The 13,012-nt window shown below is 43.8% G+C and overlaps 1 long non-coding RNA gene across 1 annotated transcript; it reads right to left on the bottom strand.

The window, feature by feature from the left end:
• Positions 1-8,853: 8,853 nt before the first annotated feature.
• On the bottom strand, positions 8,854-10,427 carry LOC118291859. The gene is made up of 2 exons (XR_004786777.2): positions 10,201-10,427; positions 8,854-9,943 (listed from the first exon to the last, which is right to left on the bottom strand). It is a non-coding gene; the product is annotated as an uncharacterized LOC118291859 (long non-coding RNA).
• Between the last annotated feature and the right edge of the window lie 2,585 nt (positions 10,428-13,012).

Raw genomic sequence — 13,012 nt, forward strand, 5'->3', positions numbered from 1 at the left:
CCAGTTCTATCATAATGTTGAGGGAGGAAGTGTCACTTTCACAATCAGTTGACTCACTCCAGAGCTGGTGTCATTTTGTATAGTATCTCTCTCAAGAGATACACAATGAAAAGGAAAACAACAAAATCTACTTTGGCGTTAGCACGGGAAATAACTCATTTTCAGCGTAACTCACCATCATTTTTTCAAAGAGTGGCGTTTTGAAATGTGTCCATTGAGTCACATTGATCTACTATCAAGGTGGCCATGACTTACATGAGGCACATCGGCACAGCTTGTGCCCCAGATTCTCACTGCAGGTTAAATAGGCCAATGTGTTGAAATTGCACACTGATTATTTTGCAGCGTTCGTGGTCCGCACCTTTGCATTGAACAGATATCGCTGAGACTGGCGTGTGTGGTCGGACGGCCGAGCTCTGGTTTTATTGTGACAGTAAAGACTAATGGATGAGAGCGCGTGTTGAAACACCGTGGGGGTCCCAACTCTAGTACTGACTCCCCCAGTCAATTTCACAGGTTTTTCATGGGACAGTGGGACAGGTATGAGCACGTCCCACTCTCTCTCTCTCTCTCTCTCTGTCACACACACACACACACACACACACGCACACACGCACACACACACACACACACACACAGGCACACATACGCACACTTTTCTCTTCCTCTTTTACCTCTTTTCTGTTTTCAGACACAAGATTTCAACTTAACAAAAACTCCCCGATGCTGATAAAGTAAACAAGCCCATGAAAAAACACATCTGTTGAGCACATAACAACACATACCGTTTCTTTTTAGCATGTTTGGTGCACAAGGCAGATTGATTGCCACCGTCTTTCATGTTCTTTTTGTCGGGCTTTACATGTCAAACATTCGACTGGTGCGTAGCAAAGTGTGTCTTTATGTCTCAATCTTCTGACTTTAAAATTCCCTTTGAGTCGTCTCCCTCTTCCCTTTTTCTTTAATCTTCCACCTCTGTCTTTTCTTAAATATAATATAAACACGACACACACACACACACACACCACAGCTCCAGGGCGTGTCCACGCTTCCCCTCTTCACCGAGTTCAGTCCGTTGACCAGATGATCTCCTGGAGCCAGTCATGACGCTGGGGAGGAGTCTGAAATTTGCAAGAAAGAAAAAAAAAACACCTTTCTTTTCCTTTTCTCCAGTCCTGCTTTGTGTCTTTCTTTTTTTTTCCTCAGCCAAATTCAAGACTTCGTGATGACCGAAAAAAGTCTTCCACGTGTCCACTGCTGGACGCGGAGGGAGGAGGGGAGAGGGGAAAGAACATGTCTAGTTTTCCAATTCAGTTTTTTTTATTTCTCGATTCCTTAAATCAAGGTTCTGAAAAATGAGAAGTAGTTTTTGGTTCTATGTGTTTAATGTCCATTCAGATACATGATACAATGCACTCCCTAAAGCACGTATACACTCTCACTCTATCACACAGAAGGGCAGATTAAAAAAACACAGCTGGCTGGCTCAGAAATATCTGATATGATTTGGGTGAAAGCAGTACAAGATGAATGTCTTGACATAACAGTGTTTTTTAGGTTTGATCCTCATTTTTGTATAGAACTAACTGTTTGTTCATAAAATGCATGAGATAATAATAAAAAAGGATTTGGGCAGGAATAAAGGTTGGGTCACTAAAGCAAACTGCAAAACTGCACAGGAAAAGATGAAGGGTCAGAAAAAAAGAATTTAATTATAGCTTGCAGAAATGGTAAATGAAAGAGTATACTGTGTACGCAGAGTAGAGGAATAACGCAGAGGGAGAATTCCCTGGGACAAAGGAGAAATGGGAAACGTGTGCATAATATGTGCAAAAAACCAGAGTATGAACCGTTTTCATCATGCAAAAAAATTGCAGAAAGAGAAGTTAAAGGAACATACGAGCAATTGCGTGAGGGTTTTTTTTGCTCAGGTGAAGAACTTCATCTCTCTCGCTCTTTTCCTTTGTCATTTCAGTCTTTTGTAAGAGCACTATTGTCAGCTTGCGTTTATGAATATGACAAAGACGCTAGTTTCAAAGCTGCTGGGCTGTTTTGACGAGTAACTCAGTTACGCTGAAGAGGACAGGCCCTGGCTGGTGAGACACAGAGAGGGTGGGAGAGTTCCCCTTTTTTAATTATGTCTTTTTTAAATTTCGACATTCAACTCGCCTTGTTATGGCTGTAAATGGTCAATTGGCTGCAACCTGTCTCTCTTTTCACCAAATCACACACAATGTTATGGTGTTACGGATAAATGTCATTTCAAATGCATTAAACATGAACTCATTATTGCGTGGGCCTTCATATAACTTCGCCATCCTTTCTGCAAAACCTAGACTTGGAAGAGAACGTTTATTTGGTTCACATAGCACGTCACACGATCAACTGAATGTGCGGTGAATCATCGAAACAAGATGACTCGTGTCATAAGATGTAACACGACGTCAACAATACAAAGGAACAAGTCTCCAGAGAGCATGTGCGCCTTTTTACTCATTGTAAAATAAAAAAAAGACCGATTCACGTATCGTCATTGAGAAGGGGGTCCGCTGGATTCGTGAAAACATTCGCTTGTCATCTCCCCAACATGCTCACTTCATCACACCCGTCACATAATTGCTTAGTTTGCAGCTAAGTAACTTAGATATGAAAGGTGTGATTAATATTTTTCAGGAAGTCGGAGGGGTACAACAGAGTTGTGTTTTCAAAATAAAAGTACTGGTATTTATCAAAAGGTTCATTCATGGTGTCATCCCATTAGATCAAAAGACAGAGTATAGGACGGTGAAGCTGAGGGAGTTGAAACGGTGTACCTCAGAAAACGGCATCATATTATGAGCTAGATATGGAAATAATTAAAGTATTGTATTTATTCAGAGTCTGACTGAGAAGTCAATTCTACTTTTGGAATATAAAGAAATGTAGGTTTACGAGCTGCTAACTTAAAGGGATTGAAAAGGTTTTGAACAAAACTTTCCTTTTATCTTTGTAAATCACCTTCATTTCTAATTGCCCAGCATCTGTCCAGTAGTCATTTATTCTTCTGTCTGTTGTTGGTTGACGCGTGAGTGTTGGAGACCGGCGCGTCGTGTCAGTCCCGACCACGCAGAGGATACAGATGTGCTGGGACACGCTATTAGCTATGTGAAATGTGACCCCTTTTCCCTCCCTTAGGGACAAACGCACACAAAAAAGCTAAAACCATGTTTTCTCTTCTAAAACATGAACATATTTGATTGTCATCTTCAATTGATAAACCATTTTCTGCTCAGGGGAAAAAGTCAAGTAAACCCATCGTGTCTGGTCTAGGAGGCATTAGGGCTTCCACAGTAAAACCCTCCTAATGACAACTACAAGATTCCAAATGTTCAATAAGGCTGGTACAATGAGAAAGGTGTTATTTTGAACACAGGCCAGCGGCTCACCAGGCCTACGTGTATACAAAGATGGTTCGATTTTTTAATTCCGCCAGAGAGGTTATGTTATTGATTCCTTTTTTTCGTCTGTTTGTTAGCACGATCATTCAAAAATGTATGGACGGATTGAAAATATAATCAAAAAATAGGTCTCGTCCATGGCAACCAGGGCCTTCAGTGACACTATACATGCATTGCACATGCTGTATTTACTAGGAATGTCCTGATCCGATATTCCATATCGGTATCTGGGCAATATTGGCCAAAATGACTGGATCGGATATCCGATCCGATACATTATAGTAAACATACCAAATAAATGCCTATTTACAAACACGAAAAAGTGGTATCGTCCCATCCCTAGTATTTACCATGATTCTGTTACAATGTTTTTTTGTTTATCTCAATGTTATATTACCTCAAACCTTCACTGTAACAAACTAAAAGCTTGTACTATTCCTTGATCGTCTTACTTTTTGCATGTGAACTGTTAAACTATATAGAACTGAAGATATCTCATGTCGACTCACATGTTTTTTCGTGCATAAATGAACAAAATAAATGAAATGATGTCAGATGGCAAAGCCTTCATCATTCGGTTCGGAGGAATTTAGACCAAATGGTATCCATCAGCCTCGTACAATATATCTTTTGGGCAACAGGTCGGTTTTAAACTGTGAAAATTGGATTTGAGTTCATACAAAGGTTGTAAAACCATCCACGACTCTTGAGTCATTTCAGGTCTCACACCTGAATGTATAAAAACACACACACACACACATCAATACACACACACACACACACACACACACACACACACACGTGCTCAGGTGAGCATGTCCGCTGGTGTTGGGGACCATGTTGCTGTATTTTCTTAGCCTGTGTCAGACAGGATGTCCACACTGAGCAGGAATCAGGGGTGTTTCCTGTGACTGCTCCCTGGGGTCTGTAAAGTCAACACACACGCGCACACACACACACAAACACACACACACACACACACACACACACACACGCACGCACGCACGCACGCGCACACACTGTTATACACTGTCTGATGTTAGTATAATCATATCATTTCAAATACATTGACATGATTGATAAAAATTGAATTGAATTTGAATATTTGAATTGTCTCTTTGTGATGCCACAAACTGTGGGAGCGGACTGTTGGAATACCAAAGTGAGATACTCTTTCCGGTAATGTCCACTTTTACAGAACTTTGTCGAGGTTGCAAGGTGAGATTTTTTTTAAATCGCAAATGCTGAGAAAGACATGAGAGGAGTGAGAGATAGACTTTTTTCCAGCATGTAGTCTGATCTCTAAATCTGGTTTTCTTCCAACACGTCTGGAATTCTCCCCCCCCCCCCCCCTCTTCTTCTTCTTCTTCTTCTTCTTTTCCTCCAGTCTTTGCTCTTCTCCACGTCTGTTGACCCCTCCCTTTGGGGCAACAATCACACGTGAAAAAAGCAGCACCGTTTCCCATTATAGTTCAAGGTGTTGTCCTGCACACTGCATATTTTAAAAGGACTTTTATAACTTTTCAAAAAGCCCAAACCTGCACCGTTTCAGCTCTTAATCAAAAAGCAGTGGACTGTACTGGTCCGTGCAAACCCGCGCTGCGCGGACGAGCCTCGTTCAACTTCACACGAGGCTCTTTTGGATTTTGCGGATCTTCCACGTGGAGTCTTGGGGAAAAGTGTACAAAATGAATCGCCAGACATCTGGCATATTTAATCATCAAACATAGCTTAAATGAAGACCTGGAAGAAGCGAATACAAAGTGGCGTCACAGTGCATATGTAGCTGTCAGACAAGTTTAACCACTTCAGGGGACACAATGGGTTAAGACAGGGGATTGTATATTATCTCCTCTGCACCTTTAATATGCTGCTATTTCTTCTTAATGATGCGATGCACAGTGATCATTTCCCTTCAAGCAGACTTGTGTAGGTGACGTGGCTGGGCTGGGCCCCTGAGAGAGCCTCTGCTGCTCGTGGCTCAGACCGATTTTCTAAAAGAGAACAGAGAGAGAGAAAAGAAGAAGAAAAAAAGAAAAGGTAATGACAAGCCCCAGGGGCCCGAGTGAACCGAGTGCCGGTAGCACGGGGGTTGCGTCTCCCTGAGTCTGCCAGCCTATCGTGGAGAAGAGTCAGTGTTTAGGGAGGGATGTCTCCGGCTTAGAATAACATGGCATTAAAGTCAAATATGACAACTCACAGTCTCCTTCAACCTTCAACTGCCACGGTGTAGGTTTTGTGCATTCTGCTCTCTCATAGCCTCCTCTCTTCTTTGCTTTATTTCCTTTCATTCTCATTGCACTTTATTCTGATAAAAATGTAACGTTGGATGCTGTGTCCGACCACAAAGACACTTTTTCAAATAAAACCCTACAGTCCTTTGAATTTGTCTTCAAGAAAATACCATTTCTGCGATTGGCCCGGTCCTATTCTTTTCTATTTTTCTCTCCAACCAGATGTGTTTCTCCTCTGGATCTCCCCCTGTGCAGGCCCCCGTGATTCATTTTCCACAGACATCTTAAGAGGTCCAAAACCTCTCCCCTCCCCCCACGCCTTTTTTTTTCCCTTCCCCGCTTTCTCTCTCTCTCTCTCTCTCTCTCTCTCTCTCTGTGTTAAGGCTCCTACTGCTGGATTGTCTCAGCCTGCAGAGCTTGTCGGTAACAGTGAAACGAGGAGCCGACAAAAGGGAAGGAATGAGGCTCGTGTGGAATCTCCAGCAGCCAAAGGGTTGGTGCCTTGCGGAGGATCCACTCTCCGTCTTTCTCCCCTACCCCGGTGGTCAGAGGGGGAGGTAGGACTTTCCTGCCCAGGTGCTGTCATGGGTGGATCCACTAGATGACACCCCAAGGGTGGTAAACACACCTCCAATATGAGGGGGAGGTCATTCTCCTCCCTCTGCCTCCCTGCCACATTCCCACCCTTCCCCACTCCAGGACACACTCCTTGCCTCCTCACTCGTTCCCTTGTTTCTATGTGTTTCCTAGGACTTTCCAAGTTGGATGGCGCTTCCTTGCGATTGGTGGAGGACATTTCAAAGGCTGGAATCCCATAGGTTCAACAGTTTATGCCATGGCCCGGTCGACAATGTGCTCTTGTGTAACTGTATATCGGTAGAAATGAAGAGATTGACAAGTGAAACTGGTGCTCTCCCCAAAATGAATGAATGAACTATTTCTTGATGAATATGCGATGAAATTGTCCTAGTAACATGGAAATAATGGAATCACTTGGTGTCTGCTTACAAATAATAAAGAAGGATCTCCACGTAAAACAAATAAGGAATGAAAAGTTAAAGAAGACGTCACGCAAAAGCAGCAAGTGCAAATAAAAATTACAGCAAGAATAAAAACACGACATCACATAAAAGCTATTAGATATAAATCAGAAAGAATGAAAGTACTAGAAAAATAAAAAAAATATAAAAAGACATTGAGACATTCATGGGAACAAATTTACACAATGGATTATGAGAAATAACAGGATGGTGAGTGCCTCTCCAACGGGAGAACAGTACAATAAGGGAGGAGGTGAAAATAAATTTGTAGAAAGAAGAATCAAAGGAGGATTTGAACTCGACATTGTTCTGTGCAGATACACAACAGGGGGTAACTATAGTCCGACAGATTCAGTGTGTAACTAAATAAATAAGGTTGTCATTCATATGACATCTCATTGCACACAAGAGGAAAAAGTCACACACACACACACACACACACACACACTCACACACCTGTAAATTTCACGTCTGGCTCCTTGAAGTGTGTGCGTGCGCCGGCCGTACCTTGTCTTTACAGGCACGTGTCCTGTGATTGCATGTTGAGAGAATCCCCCCATTTCCACAGCAGTAAAGAGTAAAATTGAAAGGAAGACCGAGGAGAGGTGAAACCCCTCAATTACCTGTCGTCTGCTCTACAATATAGTTTTATTTTCACAGGGGTCAAAAGAATTTCACATGGGGTCACGGAAAATTCTTTTTTTAAATTGTGGAAATTGTATCTGCAATAACCTCCCAGGTGCCCAGGGCCCCGTGACTCCTGTTTTTTTGTTTTTGTGTGTTCGTGTATTGTCAACACGGATAAAAAAGAAAATACTCTATTTGGAACTTTGAGCCACAAGGATAACAAGAGCTCAAACAATCTTCATCTTCTTCTTCCGTGTCCGGTGACCTTTTTTGAGGCACCTGATTTGTTCAAAACCGCCATCGCTCTTTCCCGGAGGTAAACAGGAAGTGCCGTTTTAATCGGACGGCCCGATCATTGTGATAAAGTCTGTCTGTGAGCAGGAAATACGAAGAGTCGAGAGGAGTGAGCTCGGGGGAAAACATTGAGTTTGGCTCAACCGCACTTTAATACTCATGCATTGCACTGCAGTGCTGTTATTACATGGGTAATATCGTCATTTATGGCTTAATTTATCCGTAAAAGAAAAAAAACCTTCATCATACTGAGGCCGTGGGGTGTGGCGCCAAATAGTTAGTGAAAACTAGATTGCATGATGCAAAAAGCCCCATTAGCTGAAGTGCAAACAGCAGTTAAAGGGGGTTTTGAAAGTTAATGATTGTTTAGTCGCAGCGCACTTATGAATGGTTTCCGAGCTTTCTACCAGCAGTCATCCTCAGATGAACCCGGAGTCCAACCGTCCCCGTCCAAGGTCTACATCGCACCAAACCTCCTGCCACGTTGTCTCTCCTCTTCTTCCTCCCCTCCCTGTCTCTCTTCTCTCTCTCTCTCTCTCTCTCTCTCTCTCTCTGTCTCTTCCTCATTCCCTCACTCTACATTTCTCACTATGATTTTTTTTTTTAACATTTTCTCGTCTCCTCCCTTTTTTCTGAATTGTTTTTTGCCATCTCCTCCAGTCCCCCCCCCCCCCCCCCCCCCCCTCTCTGATGATACCTCTCCTCTCCTTTAACGTCTCTCTCCGCTTGCTCGCCATTTTGCGTTTCATTCTTTCTTTCTGTGGCAGCTCCGTCTTTGGCAGAGCTCTGACGCCGGCTGTGTGATGTGGTTGTCTCAGGGATGAAGGGAGGGTCAGTCCAGTGGATTTGCTTCCTGTGCTCGGTGCAGTCTAACTGCCAGCTCGTCGGCCACGCAGCAGCATGCAAAAGGGCGCAGTGATGGTTCAGCTGCTGCATCTCGGCCCGTAAGGGCCGTGTTCACCACGCGGCACTCTCTCATTTTGTCGAGACTCTCAGACAGACACACTGTCGGGTCCTGAGAGCCGCCAAACACCAATTGCCTGCTAAATTATTGGTAAAAGATAAGACTGGGCTCTCAGTAATTTCCACTTCATTCAATTCGGTCATTTTCTTAAGACGTTTCTGCTGCAGATTTAGAACAGAACTTTACAATTACTACACTGCATTTGTCATTAATGTTGTGACCTTTTGACAATGAAAAGACTTTACTACAAAGGAAAGTTCCGTAGTAAATTTAATCATGAGTTGCCATGTATTTTATTTTCCAAGTAGTGCAGAGGACCATTTCTCTTTTTCACTGTCTCAGACTGATTGATTTTCTTCTTAATCGAAACGGCTGTATAATCATTTTGATCATATGATGATGCATGTACAGCGTTTCCACTAAATGTTTCTGGAGAGGCTATTACATTTCTAGAATGCGTGATCAAGTCGACTAATCACTTCCTGATCAATAGCTGGGCTGCAGCCGGGGCTGTACGTGGCCTGTGGCCTCTGAAGCAGGAAAGTGTTCATGCAAGCACTTCTCATTGACACATAAAGTCAAATATTGTTTCTTAGAATAGACAAAAAATGCAGGGGGCAAGGGTGGATGTTTGGCAAGTGATGGTCAACTGGCGAAAAAGTACAGCAAATAGCATATAAGTCACATTCTTACAAGTCTTTTTACACAGTAATGGAAGTCATAGGTTCATATCTGACGCGTGGCAGTGTTTGTTTGGATCACAGGTTGATCTACCTGAAAGCAAAGCCTGGTAAAAAAAAAAAAATGATATCACGTGATATTTCCAAACTTTATGAGTTGACAAATATTGCCTTAATGTTCCTCTCAATGATGACATGGAGGATCCAGCCCTCGAGTTTGTACACAGCTCAAGTGAAGCTTGAGTGTGAACAGTTATATATATTATGCAACTCAATCATACAGAGTGACCACAAATGCAGCACAACGTCCAGAGGTGCAGAGCACAGAGCTGCTGTTTCTCTCCCCTCTGTTCTGCCCGTCAGAAAAGTACAAGCACTTGTCGCTCTTGATGTGATTCAGGGCAATTCTGAATGCATGTGCTTCAAATACACGTACACACCGTTGACCAGCCGTTTCAGTTCAGTCTCCGGTGTCTGGGCTCCAGTCTCTCACCAGAGCAACAGCGATCTGAACAGCGGATCCTTCCACCTGCTCATTACAACGTTTAAACCTAGTCCGGAGGATCATGCGAACATTTCACCTCAAAGTGTCCTTGGGCAACAATGTGAGAAACGTGAAGCTTCTAAACGCCTCCCACACTCCCTTCTAGGGCCCAGCCCAACCAGACTGAAAAAGAAAAAAGGAAAAAAGAAAGAGAGAGAGAGAGAGAGAGAGAGAGAGAGAGAGAGAAGAAGAAGAAAAAAGTTAACAGCTTCTCGCAAAAAAAGTATTGAGAATTGTCAAGACAAAACATGGAAACAGCATGAAACTGCCTTTGCAATTCCCTTTACAGATTGATGGAGTCACAGTCTCTTCTCTGAACATGTGATGAAACACTAAGGTGCTCATGTGCAAAAAGAGAAAAGAAATAGTGTTAAACCTACAGCACAAACAGTTTGCCGTGATGGATTTTCCCTTCTTTCCGCTCGTCCTATCATTGTGAGACAAAGTCTTTCCGAGCTCAGACACAGTGAGCTCCTCCATCAGCCCCAGCCGGGGAACACAACTCTCGTCTCTTCATGAGTGAGAGAGCAGCATCCTCTTCTGGTTCAAACGCTCAACAAACGAGACACTCCCCAAGCTGCTCCCGTTCCTCCTTTGTCTTCCTCTGATGTCTCTGCATGGCACAAAGGGATTTGTCAGGGGGGGGGGGGGGGGGGGGGGGGACGACTCATTACCATACTCATAAATAGATTTTTTTGCCTCCGATGATTTAAAGTCAGACAAAACAGAAGTTCTGTATTTTTCTCTCGAAGGAAACATAACGTTAAATGTAGCTGCTGAAAGCACTGTCCCATTGTCCAGTGGAGGGTGCCACTGCATCACACTGCACCGCCAGCCGCTGGAGGTTTTCTTTCAAAATGCAGGAGCCACTGCGTCCCGATTGGTGGAGCATGCTGAGAAAGCACGTTTCCAACTCTCCGTTCCACAGAGAAAGAAAGGAAAACAGTCCATTTGTTTAACAGCTGCACATTTCAGTGCCTTGCCCAAGGGACACCACTGGCACCCACATCTATGCTGCCAATGCAGAGACAGGTCTCTTCCCGTCACAGCGCGGTGATCTGATGACAGTCTGCAATTCACATCATGTGATTTTTCCAAGACACTCACCTAGGTGCAATCTCTACCGAGAAGAAAAAAGAAAAAACACAAACAACACGACAAAGGAATCCTGAGAGAGTGCTGCACTCCACTTTCAAGTGCACGTTCAAACTTACCAAGTAGAACACAGCTAAAGCCTTCTGCTGTGCAGATATGATATGGTTGTGTTCACGCCCAGCCTGACACCAACTCTGGAGCATGTAGGCCGGACGGACGACACTCCTGCCTAAACAATGGCGGGGGACCAGAGGAGCCCTACTACGAATGTCTTCTGTTTTTCTTTTTCTTCCGAGCGAGCCCGATTGGCCTGAGGGTCTCTGCAGCCATCCCGTCGCACGGTCTCATGCCGGGGCTTCAAGATGCATGGTTTCCTTTCCGTCTCTGTGGCTGACCTTTGAGTCTGTTTGTAGTCTGCGCAGAAATCGAGAGCCGCGTCCGAATATTCCGCTGCGTGCTTCGTGAACTCCTTGCGACCGCCACAGAAAATGTATTAAAAAAAAAACCTTTTCAGTGCAGCGTGACCTGGCTCTCAGTCAGCAGAATGAATTTTTTTTTTTTTTGGCGTTTGATTTTCTGTGGCTTCGATGATGTAGGATGACGGACGGGTCGCCGGTACTGTCCAATGATTGAGTGACCTGTCAGTCTGTGTTCACCAGTAATTTATGGCTAACTATAAAGCCTTTTTTCTGTTTTGGATTGAGGCAAAAGGACCAACACATAAACCAGTCTGAGGTGAATCACTTCGGCAGACTGTTGCTGTCGGGATTTACACACTCTGGTTGAATCATTATGATGACCAACTGATAAATCTGCCTGAACGAAAGTGGAACAAGAGAAGATTAGGAAAAATGTAAATTTGTCATGTGAAAATGTGTTCTTTCTGTCTGTCTGTCAGTAACCACAAAGGCCCCATGTTGACTCTGTGCCATGGAAGTAATCCTGCATCCTCATTTAATCTTGAGGTGCTGAAGTCTAGTTTTTTAAAGTTTTGCTATGAATCCATGCAATGAATGGAATAAAATACCACAATGAATGCTTTTCATTATATCTTATGCTCGGCGGCGTGTCCTCCTCTCACTCCTCTGTCATTTGTTTCCATTATATAGCATGACATTGATTGACACTGGTTTAATGACACCTTCACTAAACCAATGCCTCGCTGGGTTTTCTCGAATCATATCTCTAAGCTTTTTTAAATTTTATTTTGTGCAATATTCCCACCCAATGCCGCCTGGCAGCCCCCTAGATCCATTTCTGATCCGGCTGCTCTCTTTTGAGTCCAGTAACACTACCAGTGTGGGACTAGAGGCATATGCGTTGATTGATACCGATGCATGGCAAGAAGCCCCGTGTGGTGTCTGATATTAAACATCTTTTTGAAATCCCAACGAGCTGTGTCCGAGCTCATCTTAGATTGATTCACTCGCTCCGGAATAACTCTAAACTCTAAATCTAGGCTGACGTGTGTTTGCGAGAGAGAGACCCTGCCATGTTTGCTCGTGCTGTCCCCGCTTACCTGTGTTTACCAAAGGTCCTGTTCAGTCATTCAAGAGTCACCGGGAGACTCAGTAAGGGAATGAAGGCTCCATCTGCATACATTCGAATTGTAAATGCAGTCAGATGCTCCTGCCAGCAGCCATACATAAAGATTCGTTTTTAAAAGTGTCAGAACTTCCCGGCCAAGCTCGAGGGAGCAGAGAGGCACAGATCAGCGGACTAGGGACAGATGGGCCACCAGGACACACGGATAATCATGCATATGATTAGCGTGGCATGGCAAGACCAATTCCCTGCAACCTCTACGTCACTTTTCCATTTGCAAGGGGCATAATTCACAGTTGCAAATCAACAGGCCTTTGCAAGCAATTTGACGGATCTGCAACCAATTAGAGAAGGGAAAACGTGTGAACTAGTGTTCTAACAAATGAACATATTTGTTCTTCTTGTGGAGAAGAAGCGAAAGTCTACTGAAGTGATAGTGAATTCAAGCGCGCGCTCCTCGGAAGGGATCATTTCCCGAGTCGTGGCGTCTCGGTGTGTTCATGTGCTGTGAAAAAAACTAGTTTGCGCGCTGTAAATCTTGACACCTCTTTC

Source organism: Scophthalmus maximus, chromosome 22 (assembly GCF_022379125.1).
Source record: "Scophthalmus maximus strain ysfricsl-2021 chromosome 22, ASM2237912v1, whole genome shotgun sequence".
NCBI lineage: Eukaryota > Metazoa > Chordata > Actinopteri > Pleuronectiformes > Scophthalmidae > Scophthalmus > Scophthalmus maximus.